The sequence below is a fragment of the Ovis canadensis genome, chromosome 20, assembly GCF_042477335.2.
Source record: "Ovis canadensis isolate MfBH-ARS-UI-01 breed Bighorn chromosome 20, ARS-UI_OviCan_v2, whole genome shotgun sequence".
Taxonomy (NCBI): domain Eukaryota; kingdom Metazoa; phylum Chordata; class Mammalia; order Artiodactyla; family Bovidae; genus Ovis; species Ovis canadensis.
In genome coordinates, this window is record NC_091264.1 from 53392106 (window position 1) to 53406559 (window position 14454).

Consider the following 14454-nt stretch of genomic DNA (forward strand, 5'->3'; position numbering starts at 1 on the left):
ATCTAGGTTGCTTCCCTGTCCTGGCTATTATAAACAGTGCTGTGATGAACATTGGGGTACACGTGTCTCTTTCAATTCTGGTTTCCTTGGTGTGTATGCCCAGAAGTGGGATTGCTGGGTCATAAGGCAGTTCTATTTCCAGTTTTTTAAGGAATCTCTACACTGTTCTCCATAATGGCTGTACTAGTTTGCATTCCCACCAACAGTGTAAGAGGGTTCCCTTTTGTCCACACCCTCTCCAGCATTTATTGCTTGTAGACTTTTGGATCGCAGCCATTCTGACTGGCGTGAAATAGTAACTCATTGTGGTTTTGATTTGCATTTCTCTGATAATGAGTGATGTTGAGCATGTTTTCATGTGTTTGTTAGCCATCTGTATGTCTTCTTTGGAGAAATGTCTATTTAGTTCTTTGGCCCATTTTTTAAACCAGTGGTACATATAAACAATGGAGTATTACTCAGCCATTAAAAAGAATACATTTGAATCAGTTCTAATGAGGTGGATGGAACTGGAGCTTATTATACAGAGTGAAGCAAGCCAGAAAGAAAAACACCAATACAGTATACTAACGTATATATATGGAATTTAGAAAGATGGTAACGATATCCCTGTATGTGAGACAGCAAAAGAGACACAGATGTATAGAACAGTCTTTTGGACTCTGTGGGAGAAGGCGAGGGTGGGATGATTTGGGAGAATGGCATTGAAACATATCGTATATGAAACGAATTGCCAGTCCAGGTTCGATGCATGATACTGGATGCTTGGGGCTAGTGCACTGGGACGACCCAGAGGGATGGTACGGGGAGGCAGTAGGGAGGGGGGTTCAGGATGGGGAACATGTGTATACCTGTGGCGGATTCATGTTGATGTATGGCAAAACCAACACAATATTGTAAAGTAATTAACCTCCAATTAAAATAAATAAATTTATATTTAAAAATAAATAAAAAGAACAATACATTAAAAAAAAAGAGTACAGGAGTGGGGTGCCATTGCCTTCTCCAAGTGGATCCCCTAGATATCCATAAAAATTGTTCAAAAGACAGACTCATCTTCTGGACCTTGCTGTATCCCGTTGGTATTACCAGAGTGGTACCAGGCAGATAAGACTCTGCCATTCCCTATTATTTCCCTCATCATCCCCTCCAAAGCCAGAGGGGTCAAAAGCCACAGGAAGTGGTGAAGAAATGACCCTGACCTTTCCCTGGATTCTTTGTCAGGCTCAAGTTGGGGGTGGGGGTAGGAAGAAGACTTATCTGGATAGGCATGTGAAGTCTTGATTAATATTCTGGACTGGAGTTGTGTGATTATTAGATCAGACTAAGGTTTTAATCCCCAAACAAGAGACTGTTTGTTTATCATCTAAGGGACAAGACCTGCCTATGGGTTCATCCAGGGGCAGAAAAAGAACTGATCCACAGAGGGTGACTGAAGGAACTGAAGATGAATTTTGAAGGGAAATTTACATTGCTTCCTGCTTGCATTCTCTACCGTCCAGATTATTCAGTGAATCAGTTACTCCTTTATTTCATTTTTGGTGGGGTGCCTGCGAACCCAGAATGGAAGCATGTTCCCTTCCTCATTTGCACACAATCATCAATACTGCCCTGAATACTTTTTCACAGGAAAACTCCTTTAGAAACCCACAATTACCTGTCTTTATTCCTTCTTCATAATATGGGCATATTTAAATTTGAGAATTCCAGTGGACTAAGACAGATGAGCAACATGCGAGTACAGAATTATAAACTTAAAGGTTTGTCTGTATGTTTGTTCTGGTTTAACCATACTTATTCGGAGAAGGCAATGGCACCCCGCTCCAGTACTCTTGCCTGGCAAACCCCATGGATGGAGGAGCCTGGCAAATCCCATGGACGGAGGAGCCTGGTGGGCTATAGTCCATGGGGTCGCTAAGAGTCGGACACAACTGAACGACTTCACTTTGACTTTTCACTTTCATGCATTGGAGAAGGAAACGGCAACCCACTCCAGTGTTCTTGCCTGGAGAATCCCAGGGACGGCGGAGCCTGGTGGGCTGCCGTCTATGGGGTCACACAGAGTCGGACACGACTGAATCGACTTACCAGCAGCAGCAGCAGCAACCATACTTATTATAGAAACTGTGGGCTTCCCAGGTGGCTCAGTGGTAAATTGTCCTCCTGCCAGTGCAAGAAACATAGGAGATGTGGTTTTGATCCCTGGGTCAGAAAAATCCCCTGGAGGAGGAAATGGCACCCCACTCCAGTATTCTTGCCTGGAGAATCCCATGGACAGAGGAGCCTATTGGGCTACGGTCCATGGGGTCCACAAAAAAGTCAGACATTACTCAATGACTAAACAACAATATCAGGCTAACTATCACCTACTCAAACTTGATCATGTTACAATGAGGAAACTGGAGCTCAGTTAAAGAAAGACACCAGAGCATCCGCAGTAGGTGCTTACCACTGCTTATGACCCAAGCCTCATATTTCTTTTTCTAAAAACCTTGCTTCTGCCTTTCTTTAGTCCTTTATTTGCATCCATTTGTTTTTACTTTGAAACAGTAAAGTAAAAGTGCTTCTTACCAGGACTGTTTGGTCTAGACCATGCTGAAAAACACTACATACAAGAGAGCTATAGAGTGTTTAAATTCACATGCCCTGGTACAGGAAGAGATAGACAGACAGATTGATAGATACAGATATAAAATTTGCGTGCTTGCTTTCCTTTTGAAAACTGATATTTTTCAACACATAATGTAGAAATGTTTGCCAAGGGAAAACTCTCCATGCAAAACTCACAGAGCACTTGCGCTCAATACACCATCATTAGAGTAGCAAAGAATGCATTAGGCTGCCCTTTTAGACACAGTACATGATGTGCGCATATGATCATTTATGCAGTAGGTATACTATAAATCTTGCCAAATTAGGCTTACTTAGTGCCAAGTTGATAGGTATTGCCAATTTCTCTCTCATCCTGGAAAATGATAGGATTTTTTTTTTCCCATGAAAGAAAGCACTCATAAGCAGAATTGTGAGCACCTGCATCCTGTTCTTGGCCTGCCTCTTGCCTTGAGAACCACTCTGGTTGGCCTGCAATACCTGTGGGTACTTCAAGGACCATGGGCTCTATGGACATTATAATATCTGTTCTACTGGCTGTTTTCGGAAAAATTAAATATACAACTGCTTAGAGGAGAAATAATTTCTTTCAAATAATTGAACATCTGGGGATTGTAGTAGGGCATTTTGTGCCTTTAATATCTGCAAACAGAATGTCTTCTCCCAGTTCATTATTGACATAATATGCACAGCAATTTATAAAGTGATAACAGAGCAGCTATTATGCTTGGAGGCAGAATCCTTGACTGGATAAACAAGTAGACTGAGTTAAATGCAGTGTCAGTCTTCCTGCTCTTTAATACTGTAAGCCACTGATCTCTTGGACATCTTTACATTTTCATGTATTTGGACTGGGGCCATTTGGTTCAGGTAGCCTTGTTAAAAAGGGATTTGCAGGTCTTTGCAGTGTTACAGCCCTGCCAAGTTAGAATAACTCAAGACAAGGTCAACATCTAGGACTCTCTTGTATTAAATCAGCAAGTAAGCTTATATGCATTGCAGATTCCTTGCCCATGAGATCTCTTGTCTAAAGCAATCTGCTGAAAGGTGATAGGGTTGAAGCATGGGCAAGACAACATGCATATGGCAGAGAGTTTGTAATATTCTAAGTGGCATCAACAATGTCCCCTTGGGTCGAGATACGAGCGGTATTGGTAAATCAATAGTTTAAAGACTATTTATCAAAACTCTTTCTTATTAAACAGAATTCTGCTAAACAAAATCCTTTGCTGACTTAGTTGGCAGGAGCCATCTTGCATCATATGGCATATCCTGCCCACACCAAAACAGTAATCAACAGCTACAGTCTTCTTGTATTCCTGCTCCAACAGAAGGTTTGCTAAACGGACCGAGTGTTTCCCTTATGCTTAGGCACATGGCTATTAAGTAAATTTTGACAAATTGAATTATAATTATGGAAGATTTGGAGAGTAGTGACATTACTCAAATATTAAGCCATAACTGGAATCATTAAATTGGTGAATCAAAAAATTTTGCTGAAATCTACATCTGTAGATCTAAAAGAAATCTGTAACTTTAAAAGATAACTCTACATAATGATCAGTCAAATATATGGAGAGATAAGCTTTTATATAGTCAAGCATGAAACCTACCTGATTATACACAGAAATGAAAAACAAAGAGAAATAACAATCTACAGGTTTTCTTTTGGTTCTAAAATATTTTACAAGCCTTCCATAAAAAGTGAAACATAAAAATCATTAGTTTAATATATTAGAAATCTTCCTTGAACTTTCAAGTCCTCTAAAGAATTGAGTTGGACTGTGAAGAAGGCTGAGCGCCGAAGAACTGATGCTTTTGAACTGTGGCGTTGGAGAAGACTCTTGAGAGTCCCTTGGACTGCAAGGAGATCCAACCAGTCCATTCTGAAGGAGATCAGCCCTGGGATTTCTTTGGAAGGAATGATGCTAAAGCTGAAACTCCAGTACTTTGGCCACCTCATGCGAAGAGTTGACTCATTGGAAAAGACTCTGATGCTGGGAGGGATTGGGGGTGGGAGGAGAAGGGGATGACAGAGGATGAGATGGCTGGATGGCATCACTGACTCGATGGATGTGAGTCTGAGTGAACTCCGGGAGATGGTGATGGACAGGGAGGCCTGGCGTGCTGCGATTCATGGGGTCGCAAAGAGTTGGACATGACTGAGAGACTGAACTGAACTGAAAGAATGAAAGAGAACTTAAGAGAGATAACAAACATCGTTAAGTCAAGAGGAAGAGTCAGCAGTTGTCTCAGAGGAATGATTTCCTCATGTCTCATGGCATCTTCCATTTTCTACACCCATGTCTGGGAGCTACAGTCACTGGCAAGAGATGGGAGTTTTGAACCTTCTCCAAGGTGTCATTTTACAGAGAGCAGAACAACAATAGTTATCCCTATAACTCTACTCATGGGCAAATTACTCTCCGTGCTTCCCACCTCATCCTGACAACATCTACCCAATGAATATTTCTCAACAGATACAAAGGACACAAGATTTCCAGGATACTGGGCAACCAAAGGTGTAGATGTTTTTTGAAGGCACACTTTAACAACTCTGCTCTGTCTACTTGGATGAGGATGTTGGCTTGCTAATGATGCATTTGTTTCAAGGATCAGAAGAGAATGATGTTTATAAATATCTGCTTAAATGAAAGAGAAGATTAATGTAAATTCTTCAACAATAGAGATATGAAGCTGCTGCTGCTGCTGCTAAGTCACTTCAGTCGTGTCTGACTCTATGTGACCCCATAGACGGCAGCCCACCAGGCTCCCCTGTCCCTGGGATTCTCCAGGCAAGAACACTGGAGTGGGTTGCCATTTCCTTCTCCAATGCATGAAGCTGAAAAGTGAAAGTGAAGTCACCCAGTCATGTCCGACTCTTAGTGACCCCATGGACTGCAGCCTACCAGGCTCCTCCATCCATGGGATTATCCAGGCAAGAGTACTGGAGTGGGGTGCCATTGCCTTCTCCGAGAGATATGGAGATATAAGCCTAAATATAGAAAGGCAATAGCCTAACAAGAATTTCTCTCTTTTTTCAATTCTGATGGGATTTTACCTGCATAGACTGTGAGAGCAACTAAATAGTATGGAGACAAAGGAAAGCTCTTTTGTTAAAGATACGGTGCATCTGGACCTACACTGTGTAGCCTCCTCACTAATGGGAAGTTCTGTATCCTTGATAAATATGCCAGGTAACCTTAGCATTTTATGCCAAGTGTGCACGCTGATAATAATGGCTATCTGTTTAAGCCACAAACAATCTACCTTGCAGCAGCAGGTTAAATATGTGGAGAGATAAGAACCCTTTAAGAACCCTTGAAGGAAAAATAGGCTTAAAAAAAAAAAAGCCTCAAGTATTCTTGGAAGAAGAGTGTGAAAGACAGAAGAAGAGATTCCATATTGGTGACTGTTGTGTGGTCAGTAAATGGTATCACTCACAGTATGTTTTAGCAGCAGCTGAAAGTAGTTATGGCCTCCAAGAAGCATTGCCTAGGTCTATCAGCACGGGTCCTTTCAAAGAGCAGTACAGGGACCTTGGCTTGACTTAGGGTTTCCTGTACACAACACTAGATCAGGTTGAATTTCTCAGATAAGTGTGCTTGGTGTTTTTTACCTTCAACTATATGTATCCTGGGGTGGACTTAGACTCAGCTTAGGAACCATGCAGATGAGAGGTCCATTGCAAAGAAGTAATTAGAGAATTTCACTTTTGTCCTCTGAAAACTGCTCTAGGATAAGAGGAAAAGTGCTTCTATTCATTCAAATCTCCCCTATCAGCACTAGATTTTCCAGGAGTTAATGCTTATACATGTTCTTGTTCCTGTTCTTCCTAGTTTCTTTTAGATCATTCTGCTTCCCAAGCTCCAACGGGAGCGTTTTAAGCAGTCACTGAGCATCAGTAGCTGGGCAAAGCCTAGAACACTGTCAATGGCATCCTACTTTCTATCAGGATGAGATGACCAAGTTCCTTCATTTTCTAGTCCTGGACACTAAAGTAAGAAGGGAATTAGCTGTCCTTCTCTGGTTTGGTAATCGAAGTCATAATTACACCTCCTCACATTCACATAGTACTTTACCACTTACAAAGTATGTTCATGAACATTCTCTCATTGATCCTTCACAAACATTCTATGAGGTAGACATTGTTATCTCCACATTATGAATAAGAACACAGAATCATGGACTCAGATCCAGGATATTTAACAATAACCTCAGAGTACTTTCAACTCTTTGACAACTGCCTCTTTCACTTCAGAAATCTTTATTTACAAGTAATGTAGCACACTGTGGCTTATGGTCAGTAAAGACACGATTCTAAATTGAATTTTTTTCTGGTGAAATTATGGTTGCCCAAGGCTGCCTAACCCCCCTCCACCCTTAGTCAGTATGAGCTCAGGTAATACAAAGTAATTGCACCAGTATCCTAAACAAAACATAATCATGAAGGTTAAAAATCACTAGGAAAAAAAATTATCCATAAAATGTGTGGATCCAAACTTTACATTGGTAGCAGCTGGGAAAAAGAAGGAATTCCTTCCATAAAAATATGTGCTCCCCAAGCCCCTCCCCCTAGAATGTGTGCACTAAACAATTCTTCATTGATAATTCACCAAGCACATTTTCTTGAGAACTGTCTTAAGTGTCAAAATGTCACAGTGAATGTGAAACAGTTCCTGCAATCAAAGGTCTGTAGTCCATTCATCAGGCAACTGCAGTAGAGTAGGAAAGTGCTTATACACTAGGAACAGCCCCAGGAGCTACAAGTGCAGGAAGAAGGGTCCTCTGCAAGTCTCTTAGAGTCAAGGAAGCAACACCTGAAAGCCACCTCTGAAAAGAACAAGTAGTCGTTATTAACGAGGTATGGGGAAGGGAGAAGGGAAATTGATGTTTTCTCAGATTGGATACACTCTGTGGCCTGGATATTTCTCTCTTAGCTGCACTACAGCTTTTACTGGTTTCTCTGTTTTCATTTCATAAGCTCGAAAAGACATGTTCAGAAAATTTGAGAGACTTATCCAAGGTCACATAGCTAGTATGTTAGAGATCCAAGAACTAATACCAAGTCTGTATGACCACTGTGGATTTAGAGAAGAAAGAGCACCGGACTGGATAAAGTCAGACAACTGGAATTTTATTCTGTCACCAAATCCCTGGGCAGCCTTCAACAGGTCACTGAACAGCTATGCTCTGCTTCCCTTATCTGTAAAATGAGAGGATTTAAACTGCATGGCCTCTAAAGTTTCTGAGTTTTTAGTCTGATGCATTTAACTCTCATCTCCTGATGAGAAAAATTCAAGCTCAGAAAAATTCAAGTTCAAGAAAATCCTGAGAAATGAAGAGGAACTACTAACAGTTATCTATAACAATAATTATATTAATTCCTCTCATAGACATATATAGAAGGGGAGATACACCACAACACTCTCTGAAGCATAATATAATTTTTGACATGATGAATGTGTTGCTTTGGACTAATCACTCTTTTGGATGAACAAAGAATTTTGCAAAATGACTACAATTTGATAGTATTCCACCTCTGTGGCTGTTGGGGTGGTGAATGGCGAATCAGACCTATTAAGTGATTTTTGTGGCTACTTCTCATAAATTTCTTTATTTTGCTATGTTTTTATTTTCCGGTTATTGTGTAGGCCGTACAAAGGCAACACTCCAAGTATAATGAATAAGACAGTCAAGCTTCCTTGGAAAAAAACTCATGCACTTAGGGGGAAAAATTATTGAAATACATAAAAAGGAAAGAAGATAAAAAATGAGAATATTTATTAACCGCTGACTTTTCAGGGTTCTACTAGAGATATTTTTGAAGGCTAAAATCTTGTCATGAAATATTTTTTAGGGATAAAAAGTATTGTAACAGAGTTTTAAATTTATCCTTTCCATAACACTGTCAGCTTTAAAGAAGTTCATTTTAGTTATATTTTAAGACATAGAAAGTTGAAGTAATCTTAATCTTTCTATAGCAATTTATCCTAATGTAATAGAGTTCAGAACATTTTTTAACATTCACTATTACTTTTAGCTTCATAATACCACATAAGTTAGGTAGTGAATTCATTTTTTAGGACTGCTATAACAAATTATCACAGACTGGGTGGCTTGAAACAATAGAAATTTATGTTCTCATAGTTCTGGAGGCTAGAAATCCTAAGCTAGGTTGTTGGCAGGGCCAACCTCCTTTTAAGACTCTGAATAAAAAACCTTCCTCATGTCTCCCTAGCTTCTGATGCCTGTGTAGCTTATGTGGCCTTCTCTCTGTGTGTCTCTATGTCCAAACTTCCCTCTTGTAAGCAGTCAGATTCAATTAGGGCCCATAGTAATGACCTCATCTGAACTTGATTACATTTTCAAAGACTCTGTTTGCAAATAAAGTCATATTCACAGTTCCAGAGATTAAGTCTTCACCACATATTTTTCAGGTTACAACTCAACCTATAATAGGTACTCTTGGGGTGGTTGTTATTTTCATTTTGTACATAAGGAAACTAAGACACGGAGCACCTAAGTGTCTTCTCTAAGGTCATAGAGAATGTTACTGGCAAAATGGATATAGGACATCATGGCTTCTAACACTTAAACCAGGTTTATCCTATCAAAGAAGTATCAAGGTTTCCAAATCAATTATTTGCTTAGAATCAAAGTTTCCATCACTCATTTATCCGTTAATAGACACCTATCTTGCCTCCAGACCAAACCACTTGAATCTCTTGAAGGATGATGAAGAACATGCTAAGTTATTATTTACAAAAATCAAATCCAATTGCCTTTGAGTGTAATTGTACCTCATTGTATACGTTTGATAGGGGAAAATATATTCAACTTCTGAAATACATTTTATCGTGTCTACTCTCAGCTAACCTGGTGAAATAATAGGCCATTCTTTATCTCCATTCATAACCCCAAATATTTTTTGGCTGCTGTAAATGGTGCTGAAATAAACTTGAAATATTCTGTGGTAAATGGGACATGCTGGAACCTTCCTCTTAAGTGCATATGCCAAAAAATACTTCATTTAGGGTCATGGGATAAAAGGAACAAAACATGGATTCTTCAAGCACCAGCTAAGTATCCCAAGAAAAAGGAGCCATCTCTCCTTTCTCAATTCTTTGTCCTATTTACCAATTGTATCCTCCATCTGGACAACAGTCTTCATAGGCAGCCTTCTCCTGTCTGAGAATTCACTTATTTATTGCTGTGTTGGTCCAGCTATGAAAATAGGCTGTGGGCCAGGGTACAAGACATAAATTAAACTAAACCATCTCTTGGCCTCTCCTCTCTAATTCAAGTAGTTGTTTTTTAATTTAAAAAAAAAATCTATTTGTGGGGAATTCCCCAGAACTCTTTTGCATGACCAGCTGCCTGTGGTTGAGTGAATGATTTCTGACTGAACGGAGCTTCCCTTGATGTTCTTACCTAGAGATACAGGCAGCAGAAAGTTCAGGTGACTACTAAGATACAAAGGGTAAAGATTAATAAAGTCAAGGAAAAAATTCAAACTCTACATGCCTTTTGATTTTTTATGTTATTTGTAGGGCTAAATGCATTGGCTTTTCATGACATCCGGTAAATTGTACTTAATTGTGATCAATAGCTTTTAGTTCATTCATTTATTAAGTCTTTCACCAACATTTACTGAGCACCTACTACATATCAGGCATTCTGCAGGCACTGGGGATGCAGTGGTGAGTCCAAGAGACAAAGGCTTTCCTTTTATCATGGTGGATGCATTCTTTTCCAAAGGAACATTATCACAGCCCAGATGCAAAGAGAGTGAAATAGAAAGGTAGCCAGACAGCTGGGTTCTTTTGCTGTCTGTGGGACTGTGCCCTCGGGAGCTCAGGTAACTTGTTTACAAGAGAGAGAGGGATAAATAAGCTTTGAGACTTCTATTCTTCCCCTCCTATAAACTACTGCTTCAACCCCCACATGCCAGAGCCAACAGACTGTCGTGAATACCCAGAGCTTACACGAAGGCTTCCTCCGGATATCAGAAATGACAGGGAGAGATGTAGCCTTCAGAGATTACAGTACAAAGTCAGCACACACTGAAGCAGAGCACAGGGGACACACTGTCTCCTTCAGAAGAGAGGCCCGGTACCAGACCAGTATGTCTTGACTGCTATAACCGTATTAGCTACCATACTATTAATAGCATTGTTTAGTAACGACAGCAGTCCACAAATATTTATTGCACAATCCTAAAATTCTATATTATGTAGTTTTTTAATGGAAAGATTTCTTTAATCAAAAGAAGTCTTTTTCATATAAAATTGGTTGCTTTTTTCTTTGTGAAATACAAATCACACTATTCTCTTATTCATGGAATTTCCATAAGGGTGGGAACTGTGTCAGTCTTGTTCATCAATGGAACCCCAAACTTAGGACAGTATCTGGTATTCAATAAATATTTTCAAAATGAATGAATTAATAATAACTATAATAATGAATGAAAAAAACCATCATGTACAAACAACATCCCTAAAGCATCCTTAGGAATCATTGCAATGTTTACTTCCAAAAGGCCAAAACAAATATTTTTAAACAATCTTAAATATATATATCTAAACAGAGTTTTTGTCACATGCCTTGCTCTTCCTTTCCCTCTCACTCTTACCTGCCCAGTAAAGGATTCTGCTTTCCCATGCCTCCTGAGAACAACCTGCTGTGCCTTTCTGCAGCACCTGAGGGACCCAGGGCAAATTCAGAGGCAGCCTGCATCCATCATCAGCGCCATATACTTAGAGGGCTCCCAGTCCTCAATTCCCTGTTCACCAATAGAAGAACTTTATATTAAGAGCACTGGTTTTAAATCGTCTTGCATCCATGAAATAATGAAGTATAACAATAAACAGAATAATACTAGGTCCATAAAGAATTTGGGATAACATTGTTTAAACAGTGAAAAATTAATTTCTCGCAGTTCCAAAACATATTTTAAGGCTTTCAAAGGCATGAAACATGTATACATACACAATGCATTGTCTTGAGTCCTAGTGTAGACTCATCTGCTATGCCCCTTGTCTAATATGAATATCCTGTAATGCATCACAAGATGTAGAATTTGGATTAATTTTTATTTAAAGCCTATGCCTGGTAATTGTAGGAATCTTCAAGGTATCCTGTCACAGTTATGAAGCACATATTATTCAAGAGCCTGCTCTATAACTTTCAATAATGGTAAACTAATTTTAAGAGTTAAAAATCTGCTTAAAAAGTGAAAATTCATTTCCCATTTTGCCTCCACAGACTCTATTCATCAGGAATGGCAACTTCCACTACTACATCTTTAGGAACGTTTTCTTTGATACAGGGCTTCCCTTGTGGCTCAGCTGGTAAAGAATCCACCTGCAATGTGGGAGACCTGGGTTCGATCCTTGGGTTGAGAAGATCACCTGGAGAAGGGAAAGGCTACCCACTCCAGTATTCTGGCCTGGAGAATTCCAAGGACTATACAGTCCATGGGGTCCCAAAGAGTTGGACAGGACTGAACAACTTTCACTTTCTTTGATGCAAGTCTAACTCAGTTGACAAATGGCAAGTTCCCAGTTTGCTTGTCTGCATTTAAATCTAGTTGACTGCAAGAACAAAGAAAAATAAAAATGTTACCATGTCTATTTTTTCCAGCAGTAAAGTAACGTCTAGAAAGTGAAGACTAGCCTTGATTTTCAGTATAGAAAAGAACTAAAACTATGAACTAACAAAATAATTGCAAAGGCCAAGCACCAAGTGGATGTGGTTACTGATTCTCAATTCTCCACTGTACTTCACTCTATTAGTACAGTTCTTACAGTATTAATTACTATTATGGGTATTGGGTTGTGAATTAATTCATTTAGAAACCAAGTTCCCACTCAAAATAATGTTGCTTAGCGTACCTGGCATAGAGCTTTGCAACAAGAAAGAAATGTTGAATGTGTGTTTTTGGTTAGAAGCTGAGGCCATTTGCTCACTGAAGAGAAAACCGTCACAGTGAGAAGTAGCATTATCTTCTATTATTTAAACCTTTCAGGTAAAAAAAAGAATCAGTCATTCTTAGAGAGACAGTGTTGGGCTTCCCTGGTGGCTCAGGTGCTAAAGCATCTGCCCGCAATGCGGGAGACCCGGGTTTGATCCCTGGGTTGGGAAGATCCCCTGGAGAAGGAAATGGCAACCCACTCCAGTATTCTTGCCTGGAAAATCCCATGGACAGAGAAGCCTGGTAGGCTACAGTCCATGGGGTCGCAAAGAGTTGGACACAACTGAGCAACTTCACTTTCAGAGAGACATTGTTACATGGTAGAAATCATTTAGACTTTGGGATCATATAGAGCAAGGTTGAAATCCCAGTTTCAGTTATTTTCTCTGAGCCATGAATTCAATTCTCAATTTCTTGCTTATTAAGTGGAAAAGATACCTCTACTTTCCTGAGTTGTAATTAGTACTTACAAGTTAATAATATAAATATAATATAAAGCACCTATCATATGAATGGCATCAGTTAGTCAGTTCAGTAGCTCAGTCGTGTCCAACTGTTTGCGACCCCATGGACTGCAGCATGCCAGGCCTCCCTGTCCATCACCAACTCCTGGAGTTCACTCAGACTCATGTCCACTGAGTCAGTGATGCCATCCAAACATCTCATCCTCTGTCGGCCCCTTCTTCTCCTGCCCTCAATCTTTCCCAGCATCAGGGTCTTTTCCAATGAGTCAGCTCTTCGCATCAGGTGGCCAAAGTATTGGAGTTTCAGCATCAGTCCTAATGAACATTCAGGACTGCTTTCCTTTAGGATGACTGGTTGGATCTCCTTGCAGTCCAAGGAACTCTCAAGAGTCTTCTCCAACATCACAATTCAAAAGCATCAATTCTTCTGCGCTCAGCTTTCTTTATAGTCCAACTCTCACATTCATACACAACTACTGGAAAAACCATAGCCTTGACTAGATGAACCTTTTTTGGCAAAGTAAGGCCTCTGCTTTTTAATATGCTGTCTAGTTTGGTCATAACTTTTCTTCCAAGGAGTAAGTGTCTTTTTATTTCATGACTGCAGTCACCATCTGCAGAGATTTTGGAGCCCAAGAAAATAAAGTCTGCCACTGTTTCCACTGTTTCTCCATCTATTTGCCATGAAGTGATATGAGTGGTGCTAAATAAAGAGTATCTATAGTTTTCATAGATTTCCCTGTAGCTCAAATGGTAAAAAATCTTCCTATGATGCAGGAGACCAGAGTTTGATCCCTGGGTTGGGAAGATCCTCTGGAGAAGGGAGTGGCAATCTACTGCGGTATTCTTGCCTGGAGAACCCCATAGCCAGAGGAGCCTGGCAGGCTACAGTCCACGGGGTTGCAAAGAGTTCAACAGGACTGAGTGACTAACACACACACACACATAGTTTTCATATTTTTGTCCCAAGTAGCATAACTGTTAATAGTGATGATAGTTAGAAGTATAAGGAGGCTCAGTTCAGTTTGGTAAAGTAGGAATTTTCTGTAAGTTAGAACAGCCAAAGATCAAATCAACTGGCTACTTTATTATGAGGTGGTGACTTCTCCTTCATCAAGAGCCATCAAGCAAAACCTAAATGACCTTCTACTAGGCATGATGAATAGGGAATTAAGTATAAGGCTTAAATTCTAGACCCCTTTACATGCTACATTTCTATGATGCCTTGAAATTCTTGATAGTTTCTGAAATGATGAGCACAATTTTTCTGATTATTCTTGAAAAGAAAAGATAATGAAGTTAGACAGAAGGGAGGGAATTTGTCATGAGACATTGAGTTTGGGTTAAATGGTAACTTTGCATGTCCAAAAAATTAGTATTCAGACTCATGATTTTTCCCCAGCA